General features: G+C 41.0%; 1 long non-coding RNA gene across 1 annotated transcript; it reads left to right on the forward strand.

Moving 5' to 3' along the window:
- The first annotated feature begins 10,028 nt into the window (after positions 1 to 10,028).
- Positions 10,029 to 11,341, forward strand: LOC131218376 (uncharacterized). Its single transcript, XR_009157678.1, has 2 exons — positions 10,029 to 10,091; positions 11,103 to 11,341. It is a non-coding gene; the product is annotated as an uncharacterized LOC131218376 (long non-coding RNA).
- Positions 11,342 to 22,686: the final 11,345 nt, after the last annotated feature.

Here is a 22,686-nt window from a genome sequence, read left to right on the forward strand (position 1 = left end):
AGCGAAGCATCATTCCCTTAATTCTTATTGAAACCTTCCTCAACCTAACTAGTGCATGCTTGGACACACTCGCATCCATCATGGGTGTTGTACCTTCCTCTGGGTAACCACTTGTCCTTTATACTTTCCTTTCAGTTTTCTTTTCCTTTTAGCCATGCATGTGTTGATCATCCTTTATTATAGGTGTGGTTATGGAAGTGCCTTGTCATAACCATGCCTCTCTCATGGCCTAATTCACACCAGTCTGATCTTCTCTCTCTCTCTCTCTCCTTGTGGATGAGCTCCCTCCTACAGTTGAGGCTAGTGAGCCTCTCTATTGTCGAATGTTTTCCCACCTCCGAGGATGGAAGATTAGCTAAGAGGCTATGTGGCTGCGTCGAGTGTCGTTGATCTGTAGTGTAGACCATACCCCTTTGCTGCTGATGGGCTTTCGGGGATTCTTCTCCTACCACATGATCCATTTTTTACAACAATTTGGGTATTGGTAGGGCATTCCTCTCTTTGCTTTTTCTTTCTTTGGTCATGTGACCATGCCTGTCCGTACATATGCTTTTCGGTAGAGGGTGAAATTAGTCCAGTAAGGCTGTCTGGTTGCAGACGCATTGGGGTTCGAATCTTGGGCCCCACCTTTGGTAATTGTATCGTGCTAGTGATGGGTAGTGAAGTAGTTGTATCGCAGATTTGCATGTTAGCACTTGGCTGATGAGGAGGAGAGGGACATTCTCGATAATTTAATTTTGTTGTCTTCCGGTGGCGTGGACAGAGCCTTTGAGGCCTTCAAGGAGAGATCTTTCATTGATCCATCCTTCCTGATTAACACCTACGACCATCTTCTGTCTAAGATCTTCATACTCTGTCACACATGCGAGGACATGGCACATTGCTTGGCGGTAGGACGGAGTGGGGATTATAGTGCGCAAGCATCCCGAAGATTAGAGAGAGACGAGCTGCATTACCTGTGCATGGAGAATGAGAGACTTAGGCAGAGATTACCGGAGTACGAGGAGGTGGAGAGAGACTCACCAGACAACTTCTAAGGTAGACTTCACCGCGACTTTTTAAATTCTGGGGGGGTTTATGTTTTGATGTCATCCGTACCTTTTATACCTAGTACGTGAGTGATTGGAAAAAATGCTTGTGTTTTTTTATTGCTTTGAAACTTTTTTTAAGAGATATAAAAGAATAAAATATGTACACAAAAAGCTTAAAATAGAGATAATTTTTTTTATGTGCCATGTTTATCCGTATGTGCATGTGTTTAGATTTTGTGCCGGGATGATGGAATCAGAACATTTAACTCAGTCCACATCAAATCCGATTTTCTAAATTGTTTGCCAGGGATCCTGATTCCCCGAGAGTATCACATACCGGTATCCTGCCCTTTGGATATGGGCAAAGTCTGAAAGAATTTTGACCCACAACTTACCTTTTTCGCATTTTTCATCTTACACGTAGCTCGAGGTTCTCTTGTACATTCTTTTTGTTTCTATTTTCTAGGCGCTATTGCTCGTAGCGCCCTTTTAGGTTTTCACTATGATTGGCTTCCCATCATTTTTACCTGTGGTTCCCTTTCGTGTTTTCACCATGTCCTTCTCCTGCTGCCCCTTGCAGATGTGCCTTTTTACCCTTGGTACCCTTTCAAGTTTTCACCAAGTTTGTTATGTGCCTGTTGTTTTTACTCAAGGCATCCTTTCAAGTTTTCACCAAGTCTGCTAGTTGCATGTTGTTTTTACTCGAAGAGACCTTTTGGGTTTTCACTTCGCCCATTTTGCTTAGGCACATGTTTTCCTTTTTTTTTTTTTTCTTTTAGACTACATCGGCTGGAGGCTAGATTCTGTTATTGCTGGCCAACTAGCAACATCCCTGACTTTATCTTTAATCCCAATTGTAGAGCTATTGACTGGGGGTTAAACTAGAGTTGAGCATCGAGTCAAGTCAGACCGAGTTAGGACTGACCTGACTTGACCCAGTTTTTGAAATAAACTTGACCTGAACTTGACTCGACTTAGTACTGAGTCCAGCATGCCTGACCCGATCCGAGTCCAAGTCTGACCCGGTCATAGTTACCGAGTTGAGTCGAGTCAGCACCGAGTCGGGTTGGGTGTAGCGGGTATCTGTGGGCTGAAATCACAACTCAAAACCTAGGTGTACCTGTTAGAATTGCAGTCTCTCCACCAACTACATGACATCTCAGATCTAAGACGTTAAATCTGATTTTTTTTTTAATGTATGAGTTGGGTTTCAGATCGAGTCGAGTTAGTACCGAGTCTGATTTCGGGTCGAGTCAAGTCGAGTTACTGGGTGACCCGAACTCGACTTGATTTGAGTTCGGATTAGACGAAGTCTACTTGGTTCGGATCGACTCACCCACTCGGTTCAAGTTGAGTCGGGTTTGAATGAGTCCGCCGAGTCGAGTTGTCCCGTGCCCATCTCTAGGTTAAACCATCTTGAGAGGGAATGAGACGGTATGTCGGGACGTATATTATTATTCTTCTTGGATTTGATTCTTTTTACTTTTTTTTTTGAGATTGTGTGCTCTTATATGTGCATTTATTCTTCTCTTTTTTCTTTTTTCTCTTCTTTTGTTTTTGAACCCTTTATTTTTTTAACACTTATTGAAAGAGGGATAGGGGTGGAATGTATCTTAGGATGCTAACCTCTTGTCATTTGGCTTCAACTTTATGATTATAGTTCTTGACATAGCAAGGTAAGATTACCCATGATAGATTTCACGTTGTCGGTGTCAATAGGCTCTGGAAGATCTTCGCCCCTCATGCTGGTGAGACAAAGGGCACCTCCTGGAAGGAATTCGCGGACGATCAACAGACCATCCGAAGAAGGCTTGAACTTTCCCCTAAGATCTGGTAGATGTGACGGCAAGATGCGCTTCATAACCATGTCGGTTACCTTGAAGATCCTCTTTTGAACTCTTTTGTTGTAAGCTTGAGCGATCCTTTTCTGGTAGTGCTATGAGTGGCTCAACGCATGCGCATGATTTTCGTGTGCTAGGTGTTGTGGGTTGTATCTACCTTGTTATCATTCACCTTCATTGATTTCACTTTTCAGTAACACTCGTAGAGATGGGATTTCGAATTCAACTGGTAGAACTGCTTGCATTCCATATGTAAGCTATAAGGAGTTGTGCTTGTAGCAGACCGTATGGACGTTCGATAAGCCCAAAGTGTGTAAGGGAGTATTTTTTACTATTCGTGATATGTTTTAGCCATCTTCTCAAGTATTTGGACAAGCGTTTTGTTTGCATCCTTAACCCCACCATTCATTAGAAGATAATATGGACTTAATCGATGGATTTGAATCTTAAATTTTTTGAGGAAGTCGTCCATCTTCCTGTTGACGAATGGCGACTTGTTGTCCATGATAATGGCATGTGGGACTCCATATCGGCTGATGATATTGTTCTTCAAAAACTTTATCACATGAGACATTGCAATAGTGGTTAGGAGGCTGCCTCTACCCACTTTGTGAAGTAATCTACTACTACAAGTATGTACTTGTGACCATTTGAAGCTTTTAAGATGACTTTCTTGATGATGTCAAGACCTTACATAAAAAAGGTCAGACCATAGTCAGGTTGTGGAGCTCAGAAGTAAGTGTTTGAATTTGATTTGCATGCTCTTGATATTTGAAACATTTCTTGACATGCTTGCAACAATCTGTCTCTATTGTTAACCAATAATAACTATGTCGTAGAATCTTCTTCGCCATCATGTGACCATTTATGTGCTGGTTGCACACTCTATAGTGGATTTCAGACATAATCTTGGTTGCCTCGGCCTTGCCCACGCAACAAAGGACTTGATTAAAGGATCGCTTGTAGAGGATATCCCCACTGATCGTGAACTAGGCCGCTAGCCGCTGAAAAGTGCAATGGTCAATTGGTGTATCCTCTTGTAGGTATTCCTAGTTTTCTATATATTGCCTGATGTTAGTGTACTAGGGGTAGCTACTGGGAGCGGCTTCGGCTTCCTCAATCTACAAATAAAAAGTAGGTTCTTCTTGAATCTCCACTGTTAGTTCCCACTCAGAAGCTAACTTTGGAATGTCTAGCATTAATGCAAGCGTGGAGAGAGCATTTGCAAACTGATTTTTAGCTAGCAGTATGTTTGAGAAGATGATTTCATCGAACTCCTCAATCGTATTCTCGAGGTAGACATGGTATGGGATCAACTTCTTGTCTTTAGTCTTCCAGTTGACATACGTCTGATTGATGATAAGTTGTGAGTCTCTGAAGACCCATAACTTCTTTACGCTCAGGGAGATCTCTTCTCTTAGCCTAGCAATACATGTTTTGTACTTTGCCACATTAGTTGTGTAATTGAATGCTAGATGCTTGGAAATTAGTATTGGAACATCGTCGGGGGGTAGAGGATAACTCTTACGCCACTCCCCTTTGAATTAACTGCCTTATCAAAGAAGATGGTCCATTCTCCTGCCTTTCTTTCTTCTTCTCCCTCACTGAGGAGGATGTCCTCATCAGGGAAGGTCTTTAATGGTTGATAATCCGATGGGGAATGTGCTATCAGCTGATCGACCAGTATTTGCCCATCAATCGCCTTCTAAGTGACATAAGTGATGTTGAACTCGAAAAACAATAGCTTCCATTTTGCTATTTCCCCATTAGTGCTGGCTTCTCAAACATATACTTTAATGGGTCTATGCAGGGGAGTAGGAGGATTGAATAGGCAATCATGTATTGACGGAGCTATTGGGTTTCCTAGATGAGGGCGAGATAGGTCTTCTCTATTATCAACACTTGATAACGTAATCGGCGAACCTCTGGCTTAAGTAATAAATCGCTTGTTCTCTTCTTCCTAAAATGTTGTGTTGGTCGAGAACACATCCGATCGGGACCGCCATGATGGAGATGTAAAGCAATAATGGCCTACCAAGTGTAGGCGACACTAGTATTAACGGATTCAGCAGGTAGCTTGACAATCATCCTTAAAGGCCGCTTAACAATCATTGTTCCATTCTTTTAGCGAGTTTTTCCTTAGAAGCTTGAATATGGGCTTACAAATGAGACTGAACTATGCGATCAAGCGGCTAATGTACTGAATTGGGTTGAGAAATCCCCTAATTTCCTTCTTGGTCTTTAAAGGCAGCATTTCGATTTGCTAGGATGTTGAGCACACATAGGTTGTCAAATTTCGTGAGACAAAACCACTTTAAGGTAGAACCTCAAGATCAGTTTATGTTCAAGAGAAGATCAAGCTTAAGATAAGCTTTTATTCAAGAAAAGATCAAGCTCATATTCAAGATGAAGTCCAAGACAAAGTTCAAGACAAAGTTCAAGCCAAAGTGAATCAGATATTTAATATATCTCAGGTAGTATAAATCCTAGAAAGACCTCAGGACTAGGTGCTTTAAAAAACGTTTAATCATGAGTTTTTACATTTGTTTTTACTTAGAATTCGGCCAGCCTAACTTCTGGTTCAGCTAGCCTAAGCTTCCTTCGCTAGCCCAACTTCAAGCCCAAAGTAAATAGCAACTTTTGTTGAAGATTCGTCTAGCCCAAGTTTTGGTTCGGCTAGCCCGAGCTTGAAATTCAGCCAACCCGAGAAAGTTCGGGTGAAATTCCAGCAACTTATCTTTTTAGAATTCACGGGAATTCAGTCAGCCGAAAGGCAAATTTGGCTTGCCGAATTGTGATGTTCAACCAGCTGAACTTGACCTCAGGCCAGCCAAAATTTGGATAATTCTTATCCCGTGTAATTCGAAATCCGTTGAATAAAATCCATTGAACTCGGGCTAGTCGAAGCCTGTCTCGGGCTAGCCAAAGTTCTAACTTCTTTACCTATAAATTGAGGTTTTTTCTCATTCCGAATTACACAATTTAATTATTAGAATTTTGCAAGAGAAAGAGAAGCTCAAGTCATTGGTAAGCTATTGGTTAATATTTATAATTTAATTTAGTAGCTTGTTCAATTCCCTTTAGTTTCAGATCTTTTAAGTTTAATCTAAGAGAGTAAACTATACTCCTGTTTGAGATCTAAGAGAATTGAATTAAGTAGCATTTGGTTTAACAAAATTAAAATATATAAAACCTTAGACCCTTTCTATTTGACTGAGCACAGCGCTATCTACATTCAAGAAAGAGGTCCTTCTGCTACAAGCTTCTGCTATACTTCTACAATTGAAGATAAGTATACCTTCTAAAACTCTGTTTAGGTTTTTTTGAGATCTCCTATAAAAATCTCAATTGAAGTTTTGTCTGAGATAACTTGTGAAGATCTCAGTTTGGTTTTTATTGTGATAGCCCATGAAAATCACAAGGAATTGTATCAGGTTATTAAGGTGACCTTGTGTAACACCCCGTACTTGCTAGTACTCGGGTGTTACCGTATAACCAAATTTAGAAATAAATATAAACCTAGCTAAACGAACATTCACATGAATCCTAGTTTAAATCTAACCGTTTAAAGAAATCCCCACCTATAGATTAAAGCGATGCATCTGTTATTACTCGTGATGGACCATCACGTCATTAAAGAAACCTACCCTAGGAGTTCAATCGCTTTGATGAATGAGTTAGACCGTCCACCTTGAATTTTAAGTCCTGGATCAACAAACCCAGCAACCATTTAACTTCTGAAACTCCCATAGATGATGCATCACTTAATCATGATGATTAGGTCTCTGGATTACTAAACTTTCCAATGAATTTCACCTAGATTAGGCCGAGAACCCTAGGAATCACCACTGATCACGTTTTGTAATGATCTGACTGTTAGCTCTTCACAGATCATAAAATAACCCATGTAATTAGAAAGTATGACCACCTAGGCTTTGGATATGCCTGATCTATGGCCAGGGGTCCCACTTGGACCTATGGAGGCTGATGAACAAATTAGATTGTGTGGGACGTGCCACCCGATTAAAATAATATGCATATATGAAATAAAAGAGAGAATTTATAATAGGATATTTAAAATAGATATTATTATCTTAATTCGGACATATTACGATGATCTTGAACATACAAGTGAACCGGTAGGACATTTTGACCGTTGATGGTCGGATTTGAATTAATCCAACCTTCGTATCGATGAAATCAACACATAAGACTTGTAAATCGCTTGGTACGGCCCACCTAAGCTTCCGATCCGCCTCATATTCGGTCAAATGACCTTAATTAGGCCCTTAGACTAGATGATAGGTGTGGATTTCATTAAAACATCATGTGGGCCCCACTATTAGGCCACTAGGTACACTAACAGGTGTGCTCCCGCCAAGTACCAAGCCATGAACCCGGTCAAGCCAGGCATTGACCTGCATTTTCTTTAAAAAGAAAGGATTTCTCCCTCCCTTCTTTGATTTCAATAGCAGGCGGACTAGCGTTCGTGAGTTTGATCCGTGGCCCACCTTGATGATTCCGTGGGATAATTCGAGCCGTCCATTTGATGCGCAACAGAGGCCTGACCAAAACCTAGTGGGTCTCGCAGAGAGACGTGATGGTGTGTACACATAAACACCGACGCAAACAGGACCCGGTAGCACAATGTTTCCTAAAATGAAAACTGTCTGCATGCCAGCTTGGCGATTCGTGTGAAGGAGAGATCCTCAAATCCCAGCCTTCCATTTAGGGGAGATCTTGGTCGTCCAATTGTTTAGGGCGTTCAAGCAAAACCAATAGCCGGTTTTGGTTTTCAAAAGTGAACCGGTATCGACAAAATCAACACGTAAGACCTGTAAATCGCTTGGTACAGCCCACCAAAGCTTCTGATCTGCCTCATATCCAGTCAAATGACCTTAATTAGGCCCTTAAACTAGATGATAGGTGTGGATTTTCATTAAAACATCACGTGGGGCCCACTATTAGGCCACTAGGTACACCAACAGGTGTGCTCCTGCCGAGCACCAAGCCATGAACCCGGTTAAGCCAAGCATTGACCCGCATTTCCTTTTAAAAGAAAGGATTTCTCCCTCCCTTCTTCGGTTTCAACAGCAGGCGAACGAGCGTCTGTGAGTTTGATCCATGGTCCACCTTGATGATTCCATGGGATAATCCAAGCCATCCATCTGATGCGCAATAGAGGCCTGACCAAAACCTAATGGGTATCGCAGGGAGACGTGATGGTGCGTGCACACAAATGCCGACATAAACAGGACCTAGTAGCACAATGTTTCCTAAAATGGAAACTATCTGCACACCAGCTTGGCGATCCACGTGAAGGAGAGATCCTCCAATCCCAGCCTTCCATTTAGGGGAGATCTCGGCCGTCCGATTGTTTAGGGCGTTCAAGCAAAACCAATAGCCGGTTTCGATTTTCACCCACAGTATTTGAAGGCGGTTTCGGTTGGATCATATCCGGACCGTCTGATCTTGATCCTATGGTCAAGGAGACCTAGGTTTGATATAAATGGACAACGGATGGAAACAACAAATGCCATAACTCCTATTCCAGCCACAACCATTCTTCCTGGTTTTTCCAAAATTCAGCCGAGAGCTTCCAAGCTTGAAGCCTTCGGCCTAGCCACCTCCAACCTTCATTTTAACGTGTCAAGAAGCTCCATGGGGTTCCTTTGGGATGCCCAGAAGAGATGGATCTAAAGAAAACCCCTTCAGTGGAAACCTGCCATGATCGCCTAAGCTTTCTTCCTCAATGGAGCAAGCTGCTCTACATCAGATTTCGACCGAGTTCGATCTGAGTCGGATGGTTAGGATTGGTTTCAGAACTCGGTGAAAGTTGAGAAAGAAGAGAAGAAAGAAAACAAGAGAGAGAAGGAGGAAGTGAGAGAGAGAGAGAGAGAGTTTGAGTTGGAATGCGAGCTGACTCGCTGCCGAGTCGGTCCATCTGAGTTAGAGGCTTGCTGGACAACACTGTTAGAGGCTCCTAATGGCTGAGAGAGAAGAAAGAGGGAAGAAGAAAGGGAGAGAAAAGGAGAGCATGTGCTTGTGCCGAGCCAACTCGACTCGAACCGAGTCGACTAGGTGAGAATCTTCATTTCCTTTCACCAATTAGATTCGTCATTTGTTACTTTATTATTAATAATATCGTTATTATTTTCTAGTTGTTGTAACGACTAATGTTATTTTTGCTATTGACTAGAAATTATAATTAATATTACGATGTATTAATTAGTGTTATAGTAACTATTATCATCAATTATAATTCTATTATTGATTATCATCATCATTAGCGTCACTATAATTATTGCAATTATTAAATACGGTTAACCATTAGTAGGTTAATTTTACTAATAATAGCTAGTATAGGTACTTGATATTAACAATTATCATCATTAATGCTATTCTTATTTTTTCATTAGTAGGATATTGATTATAAGATTAGTGTTGTTAATAGACAATTATTAATTATCTTTATCTCATTCTAATATTGTTATAAATTGAATTATATGAATTAGGTTTCAAACCCTAAACCAAAGTCTAAGATTTGATTAATGGATAAAACCCTAAAAGTCTAAGCGATTTAAACCCTAGGTTAAGACCTTAACCCTTTGTAATGTGTTAGGGTTGGATCTAACTGTAGAACCTCATAATTCTTGGTAAATCATAGTATCCATTATCTTGACTGGAATTGATAGTTATGATTTAAAATCATTAGAAAGTATTATCATTTCCCTTATGGGATTAGTCAAATACTTGTTAATATAATTATTAGCATTAGTCCTTATTGTATTATCATTAGAAAATATCCTATTATTATTACTTGTATTATCTAAGCGATTATTAGTCATTATAAAGATGTTAGATAATGTCGATACATTCAAACGTAAACTTATGAACCACCATTATTCATATCAATGGAATAATACTCCCATTAGGAATATTACTTGACTCATTGTACAATAATAATAATAATAATAATAATAGAAATACTACTCTAGAATTAAAGTCCTAGAATCTGAAACCTATAACTAAACTCTAGGATGAAGCTCTAATCCTATACTAAAACCCTAAAAGTAATCTGAACCCTAGGTTATGGTCTTAACCATAGGGAACGTATAGAACTCATATCTAACCATACAATTTTACAATCCGTGATAGGATCCAAGTCTATGGGCATGCGCTCTTCCTAATAACATTGGAAGGTGAGTCGATAAATAAGGTGATGATTCTTCCCCTTGAGCTTTCCATTTTTCCATTAGCTTAAGTTATAGTTTGTATTTTAATTTATATTTGATATCTCCCTTTTATAATCACACGTGATAGCTAGTGGAAATTGAATTGCTATATTACATGCTTAACATTCATCCTTTATATTTGTTCATGCTTATGTATTATTTGTGGATTGCTTATGGAATTTAAACTGGTACATTAGTGGGAGACCCCCACTTTTAAATGTACACCCATACTTGGGATGTAACTCGATTGACGGTGATTGCAATGGACCTTCGATCTAGTGGTTATTGAGTGGTAGTTTAGATGGATCACTGATGTGGGCCTACCATCCAGGGTTGTTATGTCCAATGGTTTTCGAGGATGGTCTTTTATTGCATGGTTTTGATACTCGCCATATGTAGCCTACTTTGATATCGCCCTATGTAGCTTTGTTTTAGTGTTTTCCCTATATGGCTTCGATATTTTATACCGTGCAACTATGCGATGGTAAGCCCCATATAATGTAATATGATTGGCCACTAGTCGACGGGTTTCCATTAAACATCCTAAGGTGGTAGTCTCATGAGCTAGGGATGGTGGTTATGGGACACTATGCCCGAGCTGTCGGCCTACGCTGGGCTCTGAGCTCCCCATAGTGACTTTGAGCTTATTAAACTTGCTGGTTGTAAATGGATTAATAATGGTTTGGCTAATCATGCATACATGGCACAGACTAGCATTTATTGTTATCGTACATGATGTACGTATTGTTCTGACTGGATGATTTTTTCCAAGTTCCATGTTTACATGGGTGATGAGCCCACTATCCGCATGGATGAGCATCCCTGGGGCGATGATTGCATACTTCACGCATCCATGCATCTAATAAGACTTGCATTATGTATTATTTTATATGTTTTGATTTATAATTATGCTTACCTAATGCGGCGGTGTGTAATCTTGAGGGAAATTCACACTGAGTTGGCCACTCATCCATCAAATAAATATAACCGTACAGGTAGCACAGGTGGCTTAAGTGATTTTCAAGTTCAGGCTGATGAGGAGCCGGGTTCAACTGTCAGGGTTGCATGACTGTATCTACCTTGAGAAGCTGAGGGGTCTTGCGGCTCAAATTTACTTGCATTCTACTATTTCTCATGTATTGGATCATGTAATTCTTGTATTTGTTAATTTTGGAGACATTGATTTGTATAAGTCATTATGGGCAACCTCTTGTATACTCTAAATGAAATTTGAGATATTCTTTTATGCTTACTTGTCTATTTTATGCTCATCTGCTTACTTTGATGAAAAAAATACTCGAATTTGACCATCCTTTAAGATTAACACTCAGGTATTTGGGAAACGAGTCATATACTCGGGTTCTGAAAAGTCGGGGCGTTACACCTTGTGAAAACCTTTTATAGTGAAAGCCAAAATTACGAGGGAAGTAATTTTGGAGGTGGAGTAGGTGTGACTGTTTTTAAAGCACCGAACCACTATAACTCCTTGTGCCATGTGGTGAATGCTCTATTATTATTTTTGGTGGATTGGATGTATTTTATTTCAGTTGTGTTGTCACACCCCAAACTCGGAAACCGAGCTCACAATATTCCCAATCGCCGAATCCGGTGCCGGTAACCTCCGTAGTACCCCATTCTTGGCTCTCAGTGCCTATACGCCAGATTCCAATCCTGGGATCCTACAAGGAAGATTTTCAAATGTACATTTATCTCGGAATAAGCATAACCACAAGTTTACCCAAATCACAAAGGCAACATCATTATCACATATCCACTAATAAAAACATTTGAATACAGTGCTGAAAAGGGAAATACATATATCGAAAATCAAAGCTCCAGTAGACAGATGTATGGTCTAAGTTCAACGTTGCTGCGACCTAACGCCACCTGTATGCATCTATCATGCATAAGCTTATAGAAAGCTTAGAGGGTGGTTAAAGTGTGTACGATGCACGCGCCAAGCATATAAATATCAGAGTAAGTGGAAATATTGGCAATCCATAAATCGTACAATATTGAGTAATGCGGAAACATGCTGGTAAGTTCATAAATATCATCACCCTTATTCAAGCTATGCGATGTAAAAAAAACATAATAGGCCAATATCATATGCTGAGGAAGCAATGTAGATCAACTATGCAATGCGGAGACATAGGCCAAATATAAGATACCAAGTCCACGAATACCGTCAACCTTAATTAGGTTATGCAATACAGAAGCTTAGTAAACCAAATGCTATGTGCTGAGGATGCAATACAATATGCAATGCGAATGAAATGACCAAGCTGGAATGTGAAGTCGGGATGATAACACGTAGTATCGCAGGCTATAGGGTCCATCACAAGGGACTTCTATCTAAACAAGTCCTATACCTAAATTTGGATAGTCAGACTCAATGTGGGAAACTCATGATCTCAGGTTAGTTATGCACCCCAACCGAAATCTTGGCTATTGTGAAGGTACACGTAACAAATAGTTGCGCACCACTAGCCCGAGTGGATAGTGAATGAATGAGTATGTAAGTCCTGTTCAATAAGTCCACATATCAGTACTGTATATCTCTGGGATCATCATCGGGGTCTAGTACACTCTACATGCAATCGCCGCCCACTAGACGCGCAACCATGCAAGTGGCAGAGACATTACTATCTGCTTGACCAGTAGTGAGCCAATATCTACCCGGCACGTCGATAGCAGACCCATTTACGAGCTGGTCAAACTCAGCCTAGCGATGCCCCCTACCCTTGGGCGGGTAAGGCCACACCCCCTTCCAACCGACCATGATACAGTACAAGACGTGGCCTACTGGTATTCGGCCCTCGGGCACTCATGTATCCACTTAGTCTAAACATTGGAGCGTCTCCTGGCCACGGAGGTTTTGAGACTTTCACCTAGGGACATCTATGGTACCCCATGTAGAAAAAGATTTTCGGTGTCCCATCTAGCCATCCACGATATGCTTGTGGAGGCCATAATCCTAATGTTGTTAGGGCGTATAGTAATCATGTCATAAAAATGCGAGTATGAATCACACTATCAGTCATGTAGCAATCCTGCGTGTACCATGCGCTCATGTGGGGTAACTCCGTCTCTTAGGGAGTCCTATAAACAACCTGTCTTATGGCATATGTAATGGTCAATTAAATCTCATAAAAAATATGCAGATAATGCGTATGGGCATGTATCGTGGTCTTATGTTGTCATATACTCATAATTAGTATTGATAGTTGGCCTATACAATCGGCCTTGATCGATAATTGGCCTCGACAATCAGAATCGGCCTCGATAATCGGAATCGGTGAGAATGGGCCTAACAAGGCTTAAGGGAAGGTTACAATGTGGACATTTAACCAACATTGCCCCTAAGGAGTGGGCACATAGAGCCTAACATATAGTGGACCCATGGCCTCACATAAGGGCCTAATACACATCCCTTTGGCCCACACAAAGGCCTCATGCACAATATAATGGGCCTCACGCAAGAGCTTAATATATATCACAATGAGCCATGACCCATGGGCCTCCAACATATCACAATGGGCCTCATCAAATGGGCCACAAATGCATCACCATGGGCCTCATATATGGGCTGCATTTCATCAAGTGGGTCGCATCGCATGGGCCTCATATACAACACATCAGGCCTCACTCAAGGGCCACATGAACATCATAATGGGCCTTATACAAGGGTCTCATACATTATAATGGGCCGCATCACATGGGCCTCATATACATCAAGTGGGCCGCATCGCATGGGCCTCATATACAACACATTGAGCCTCATCACATGGGTCCACCAATGGGCCCACCGACCTAGCCGGTCCGTCTACACCATTCATCTATTTTAGAGATCATTATAGAGCATTACCATAAATAAATCATATCGAAAGATCATCTGGACCATACCACAAATAACAATGGAGATAATGATTTCATTGTTAAACAGTTTATAGGGCCGGGGCCCACCATAATGTTTACTTCCATCCAATCTGATTCACAGGCTCATAAAGACCTGAGTTAGGAGGAAAAACAAATTCCATATTGGTCCAAAACTTCCGCGACCGTGAATGGTTTCAACAGTAGACATTCAATCCCCACTGAGCTGCAATGTGGTCCACCTGATAGGCAAATCTGCCTCATTTTTTTGTCACAAGCCTTAAGACGAACTCGCCAATTAGATGGACGGTTTGGATGTAACACCTACATCAGCGGTGGGTTCCACTATCCAGCCATCTAGACGGTGTGGATGGACCCATACATCACGTGTGGCCCCTCATCTGCCAAAATGGACGGATGGATATGCAATACATACACCAAGGTGGGTCCCACCGAACTTGCTGACGTAGCTACAACAGCAAGGCAGGTGGGGCCCCAACAAATGGGCAGTTTGGATACTGTACACGTGCAGTGAGTGGAGTTCACGGAACCTGCTGGCATCCAAGGCAGCAGCAGCTCCTTGCTGTATAGGACCCACATTAGGCGGATGATGTGGAGGGACAGATACATCAGAGGTGTGTCCCAAGGACCCGCTGCGTCAATACACAGCTAGATAGCCGGTGTGTGGAAAACCAGCCAACCCGTTTCACTCAGTAGGTGCATTGTTGAGGGTTGAATATTGCATATTAGACCCCAGTTATTACCTGATTTTATGAGCATGATACCGGTTAACGCCCTATTTTAATCATGTTTGTGATGCAAGATGAATTAAAGAGCCTGGACCAAAAAAGTATACTAAAAGCATGGATTTGATGCTCTGAAGTCACCAAGGCAAGGGACGGACTCCAGGGGTCCAAGATCGAAGAAATTATAAGCTAGAGATTCGAGAAAATCAGGCCACTCACGTTAAACGGGCCCAAAAATCGTCCAGAATACAAGATCACAGGGTTCTCACCATCCATTCGGCTCAAAACTTTATATATGGCTTGAGGACCATAAATTAACCATACATATCAAATTTTAGCCATTGGATCCTTGTGGAAGTGGCCCAAAGGACAGATAAGACCCTAAAATCCTGATTTGAGGCCCACCTAATATCTAGATATGCGTCAATTTTGGTCTCAACCCCTTAAAAAGGGTGATGAAATGGATGGTCGGAACGGATTTCATATGTACATCAAAGTGAACCCTATACTGCGGTGCGTGTACACCATGTACATAAGATCCAGTCGAGCACCACAACTCAAGAAATCAGTCAGCGTGCGCTGACCGATACCTTTCTAAAAAAAGGTTTCAAAGCCTCAGTTCCTCACCGCCGACCGTCGATTTTGATCAGTGGGACCCAACCGTCATCAATTTGCAAGATCTGAGCCGTCCATTCATTCTAGAGGTGGGGCGCGACGCTCGTTTAGGTGGCATTTTGGCCGCTTGAGCACGTATACACGTGGATTGTCAAAAAATGTAGGATAAACGACGAGTTGGTTTCATACAGTGGACCGCACCAAAATCAGATAAAAACCACTTCTTCTCGACTGAAATTTCTCTAGGAATCCAATGGACGGGGTGGATTTCTCTGAAAATACCACTGTGGGGCCCACTGAGCGTCCCGGCGCAATAACTTTCCAAAAACACACGTCCGGATGCACCCGACTTCCATGGGGCGTTCTGTGACCTTGATCACGGTCGGATGGGTGATCCAGACCGTCCAATGTGTCCATAGGGAGGCCAATACCCTAGTCAGATGTCAGAATTGACAGATGGGTGGATAATGCACCGCAAATTTGCTCCAAACACAAGACATTTTGCGCTTTCATTGCGCACGTGAACTCTACTGCGAAATAGAGTCGGTCTAACTCTAAACCGACTCCCAGCCACCATCCTCCTTGCTGCCTATAAAAAGAGAAGAAAAAAGAGAGAGAGAGAGAGAGAGAGAGAGAGAGAGAGAGAGGGGATCATCAGATCTTGGCTGGACCGTGCACAAAGGAGAGAGAGAGGGCTAGTCTTAGTTTTTCTTTTCTTTTTCTTTGTTTTCTTTCTTCTTTTCCTTTGATTTGTTTAGAGATCTTTAGCTAGATCATGTCTGGCTAAACCTCTTAGCTAGGGCTAAGAGGTGAAGCTTGTGGCGTGATGGGAATGATTCTATGCTTTGATTCATGTTTTAATTGAACTCTCTTTTTATTCTAGTTTGATTAATAGGAATGCTTTCAGTTTTTAATGGTTTGTTGTGACTTAAATTACAATGGATCTGTGATAGCTTTAAGCATGTTCTTAGCATTATAGGGTTTGTGAATTTGGGAACCCTGTTGTTCACCATCATCTCCTGGGCATTGTTGGATGACAGAATCCTTCCTAATGTTCATAAATTCCTTAGATTGGATGTAGATTGGTTAAAATTCTGTTGTTTGCTTTGTCTCATGGGCATGGTTTTGTGATGGAATCAACTCTAATTCTCATGCCTTTCATCTCTTTGAAAACTAGATCAAAGGAAGTTCAGATTGTGCTTTAGTGATATATCTTCCAACTAGATGAAGATGGGACTCGAAGTCCAGTTGAGTTCATGAATCAAGCGTAGATCTCTCTGATCTCTACAAGTGGATCCTCTGAATCCCTAGTTTCCTACCTTTGATTTCTTCAAATTTTAGTTTCCTATTTCACCATTATACCCTCATATTCACTTGATTTAGATTTCATCTTATTCTAGTTCTAGTTCTGGTCATTTTCAGATTACATACAAGGTTCAGTCCCTGTGGATTCGACCTCGGTCTTACCGAGTTTATTACTACATCACAACCCTATACTTGGGGTGTGAACATGCGTCCCATGTGGGGCCCACTAGATATATATATATATATATCATATATTATATATTATATCCAGATATATATACTATATATATATATCATGTATTATATATTATATTGTATTATTATTTTTATTTTTGAAAGGGGTCCAGCGTCCTGACCATGGACGCTGGACGGTGTGATTTAAAACACACGTCTGAAAGGGGCCAACCGTCCAGGGATTTGGACGGTGTGGATGACATCAACATCAAGGTGGGTCCACGTGGTGTGGCCCACCCATTCTAGATCATGCTGACATTTGTGCTTTCCTTCATCCGAGTCTATCCAGACAGACGGGCAGCAATCCCGTCTGTTGGACAGTCAAGTAAGGTGGGCCCATTGCATAGACGGCATGGATACGATACATACTTCAAGGTGGGCCATGAACCAGGGAAGAAGGAAGAGAGAGAGAGAGAGAGAGAGAGAGAGAGAGAGAGAGAGAGAGAGAGATGGAGGGACCCTGCCACTATGGGTCCCTCTAGATTTCAACACATGCATCAAATGGGTCCCATCATAAGTGGTCCCTTAAACGAAAATCAACGGTGGATCACCCACCGATTCTGCTTCTTTTAGGCTCCATGGACTCCTTAGCTCCTTGTCTTTAACTTTGATGGAAGTTGATGGAAGTTGGGAGGCTAGGATGAAAGATGTGGAGGTAGAAAGGTGGGCCACACTAGGCTGCTCTCCTTAGAAAGCCATGGACGGTTGCTCTCTTGCTTGGGAGAATGGTTTGAGAAAGAGAGAGAGAGAGATGATGTAAGGGATGGGTGATGGATGGAGTGATGTGTGAGTGATGGGTGTACTTTGAAAAGGGATGGGTGGAGAGAGAGAGGGTTGACTTTAGGAGTTGCTTGTACTCTGGGATGGGATATGTACTTGACATGATTGATGTGATTGATGGGACATGTTCTCTTGGGTTTGCAAATGCATGACATTTTTCTCAAACTAAACGCGGGCCCACATCTCCTGGCCTGTGGTTGAGCCGACTTAGATTGATAGGGTACGACTCAGGGATGCGCGCAAATGCTATCTACGCGTTGCGGGTCACCGGAATTCGACTGCGAGGACCGGGGAAGTCTACGGAATGGTACGGTCTAGGATATGGGCCTCACATGTGTGGAAAATGTTGTAATTCTTTAATTTAATCTTGCTAGTTTGAAGTTTTGATTTTAAAGATACTCGTGAAATAAGGTTGTCCTGCCTAAAATTTTAGGTGAAGGTTGGCTTACGAATTATTTGGAATCAAGGTTTCAATACTCAAGCAATTGAGATATTTATTATTTACATATTCAACATTTGTTTCGATTATTTAGCATTGTCCTATTCACTGCCCCCTCCCCTCTAGGACATCGCTAGCTCTCCATTTCAAGTGGTATAAGAGAGGGTTGCTCTTTTTATTTTTTAGATTTACCTTAATGAGCTAGATCCAGAGCTTTAATATGTCAAATTTTGAAAGCCTATCCATTACTAGGCCACCTTCCTTTGATGGCTCTAATTATTCCTACTGGAAAGCCAGGATGAGGATTTTCCTTAAATCCATTGATGAAAGTGTGTGGCAAGCCACTATAACTAAATGGATCCCTCCTATGATGGAAGTATTAGCCGATGATGGAACCATATCAATGAAAGAAACCGCATTTACTTTTTATACTACGGTTCAGAAGAGTGAAAGCAGTGCAAATGGAAAAGCTTTAAATGCAATAATTTATGCCCTATCGCCAGATGAATTCAAAAGAATCATTTCTTGCGATACAACTAAACAAGCATGGGATATTCTCGAAATGACACATGAAGGAACAACTATTGTCATAAAATCTAAAATCCAAAGTGTCAAAACAAAATTTAATTCCTGATAGATTTAATTCCTTGTGGGGTCTTAGAGATAAAATCCCTGAAAGTAAGGTTTTCGCAAAAATACTGTGATCACTTCCTGATAGATTTAATTCAAAGGTTATTGCTATACAGGAATTAAGAGATATAGATCTTCTGAAGGTTGAGGAGTTAGTTGGTTCTCTTCAAACTTATGAGCTGAATTTCGAAGCTCCTAAAGTTAAGTCTATAAAATGTTCTAAATCTAATTCAATGGAATCTAATGTAAATTCTGATTTTGAAGATAACGAAGATGATATGGCTTTGTTCGCAAAGAAATTTTATAGAATTTTCAAAAACCATTTGATAAAAGAAAAGAAAATTTAAATTTTTTAAAATTTAAAAATAAAGACACTCAATGTTTTAACTGTTCTAAATATGGGCATTTGGCTTCTAAATGTCCCAAAAAGGATAAATCTAAAAGAAAATGCATGATAGCTACTTGGGATGAATAATCAGAGTCTGAAACTAATTCTGGATTTGATGAATCGGACCAAGAAAATGCAAATGATCTAAAAGCCTTTATGACTATAGCCAGAGTTACTTCTTTATAAAGCTGTGATATATCTGATTGTGAAACTCTAAGAAGTGACCCTGAAAATGAAGATGATCTTCAAGATACTTATAATGCCCTATATAGAGAAAGTTGTAAAATTGTGGTCAAATTGAAAATTCAAAAAGAAAAATATGCTAAACTACATTTAGAACTTGAAAAAGTTATTTTAGAAAAATCTTATTTTTTTGATTGCTTTGAAAAAATAAAATTAGATTTGGGTTTTGGGTGTTCTGAATTGTAAAAACTTAAAGCCGAAAATAAGAAACTAAAACTTCAAGTTTCTTCCCTTCAGAATTCAAAGGACACTTCAAAATATACCCTTGGTGACCAAAAACTTGAAAAATTGTTAACCTCATCGAGGTGATGTGGTGACAAGTTTGGACTAGGTTATATTAAAAATAACTCTTTGAAATCTAAGGATTCTGCTCCTACCTTTGTAAAAGGAGAATCCTCGAACTTTAAAGCTGAGACTCTAAAAGATTCAAACTATGAAAGGAATGACTTCAAAAACTCAAAACATTTTCAAGTCTCTAAAATAAATAATAATGTCAATTACTATAAACATTAAAGTAATAATAACAAAAATCCTCCTTTAGCTGAAAAAATTGTGGACTTGGTTAAAGAGCTATTGAAATCCAACTCGAATAAGATTGGAGTGTTTAGAAAAAGGAGAAATCCTAACTCCCAAATACAAAAAAAAAGAAGGTAAGAGATCCTCCTAAACCTAGAACCATAATGAAATAGGTTCCAAAGGTTAAGTGTCTTGTTGCCCACATAGCTTTTAAAGCTAATAACTATTTAAGATTGTACCTAAACAGTGGATGTTCGAGACACATGACAAGTGATAAGGCTATTATAAGGCCCGTATCCTAGTCCGTACCGTTCCGTAGACTCCCGTGATCCTCCCGGTCGAATTTCAAAAACCCGCAACCTGTAATCAGTGTTTGCACGCGACCCTAAGTCGCATCCCGAAGATCTGAGTCGGCTTGACTTGAAATTTGTACCCTAGCGACCCTGTCGTCGGCAGGGTTCCAACGCCGTGTCTCGCGTGCCGATGCGATACCCATGCCAAGAGTTATGGGCTCACATTTATTTCGAGAAAATGTCATGTGTTACGAATTTCGAGAGAATCTCTACAACCCATCACATTAATCAATCAAGTATAAGCAAGTACACAACCCATGCCTCTCTCATCCCTTTCTTACTAACAAAGACAAGCAACCCATACACCCCCCACAAGTCAACTCTCTCTCTCTCTCTCTCTCTCTTTCTCTCTCTCTCTCTCCACCCATCCCTTTCTTACACCACCCCGTTCCACTCTCCCATCCATTCCATCCCTTTCATCCCATCACCCTCTCTCTCTTCATCTCATTCCATTCTCTAACATCCCAAGCAACAAGAGAGAAAATTCTAAGGAGAGAAAAGATTAAGGCCCACTTCCTACCCCCTCATCTCACCATCCAACCCTTCAAACTTCATCATCCACCCTTAAAGAGTTAGCTTAGGAGCCAATGATTTTAAGGAGCTAAAGAAGAAGGCAATTGGTGGGTGTTTTGTAAGATTAGATTTCAGTTTTTGTGATGGACCAAGTGGGGCCTACCGATCGATGGTATGGATCCCATTTGGGACCCATCTTGATGTATGTATTGATGTATGATTAGAGAGGCCCATAGTGGCGAGGCCCCTCCATCGCACCGTTTCTCTCTATCTCTCTCTCTCTCTCTCTTTCATTGTTAATGGCCCACCCAATGATTTACATATTTTATCCATGCTGTCCATTTAGTGGACCACACCATGGTCCACTTGTGGGGCCCACCCTGCTGCCTGTCCATTTGGATAGGCCTTGATGAAGGATAAACACAAAGATCAGCTTTATTCAAAGCCATTGGTGGGCCACACATGTGGACCCACCATTAATACATGTATTGTATATGACGGACGGTGCCTTATGGGGCCCTACCTTGATGTATGTAATCTAGACCGTCCGTTGGACGGACGTCCAACCTCCTGGACGTTGGACCCTTTTTAAAAAAATAAAAAAATAAAAATATAATATATATTAATATACAATATATACGTATATTATTATGGGCCCCATGTGGGACCCACCTGCTATGAAAAGCAGATTGGCCAGTGTACCTCCAGCAGCTATAGCTACTGTGAAGATGTTAGCAAGTCCTGTGGGACTCACCGTTGAAGTATGGGTCTTATCCACACCGTCCAAATGGCTAGACGGTGGGACCCACCTCTGATGTATCTGTTTCTCCACACCGTCCAAATGGCTAGACGGTGGGACCCACCTCTGATGTATCTGTTTCTCCACACCGTCCATTTGGTGTAGGTCTCAAGCAGCAGCAGTTGCTGATGGATTTACTACAAAGCTCTGTGGGCCCCACCATGAGGTATGTTTTATATCCCAATCGTCCGTCTGTTTCGGCAACAGGTGGAACCTGTAGTGACGTCACCAAGTTCTGTGGGTCCACACCCAGATCCATAGCTCAACTGGCAGACTGAGTGGAGATACCTTGTTTCAACACTTGAGGTCTTGGTATCAATCCCTAGTGGGGGTGGCTACCATGGAGTGTGTGTACTGACATGGATGTGTACTAACAAGCTAACTGATCACTCCCCAAGTATAGGGTTGTGATTTAGTAATAAACTCGGTGAGACCAAGGTCGAATCCCAAGGGATTGAAACCTGTACGTAATCTGAAACTAAATAGAACTAGAACTAGAATGAGATGAAATCTAAATCGAGTGTAATTTGATGAATAATAATGAAATAATTATCTAAAACTTAAAGAATTAAGGGAAAGGACATTAGGGATTCAGAGGATCCACTTGTAGAGATCAGGGAGATCTTATGCCTCTTTCAAGAATTTAACTGGACTTAAAGTCCTATCTTCATCCAGTTGAAGGGTGTAACCATCAAACTAAACTTCCTTTGATATAGTTTTCAAGAGATGAAAGGTATATGAATTAGAATGGATTCCATCACCAAACCATGCCCATGAGACAAAGTAAACAATATAATTAAACTAATTACCAACCAATCAACATGCTATGAAGGTTAGGAAGGGTACCATCATCCGACCATGCCTAGGGGACGATGGTAAACAGCAGGGCTTCTTGACGTCATAAACATAAAAGGAATAGGAACATGCTCAAAGCTATTGCAAACCCATTGTAATTTCAGTCACAACAGACCATTAAAAACTAAAAACATTCCATTAATTAACTAAAATCAACATCAGTTCGGTATAAACAAAAGGCATAAGCAAAGTCTCCCCATCACGCTACAAGCTTCACCTCTTAGCCCTATCTAAGAGGTTTAGCCAGACATGATTAGGCTAAACATCCTTAAATAAATAAATTAAAA

Source organism: Magnolia sinica, chromosome 11 (assembly GCF_029962835.1).
Source record: "Magnolia sinica isolate HGM2019 chromosome 11, MsV1, whole genome shotgun sequence".
Lineage (NCBI taxonomy): Eukaryota > Viridiplantae > Streptophyta > Magnoliopsida > Magnoliales > Magnoliaceae > Magnolia > Magnolia sinica.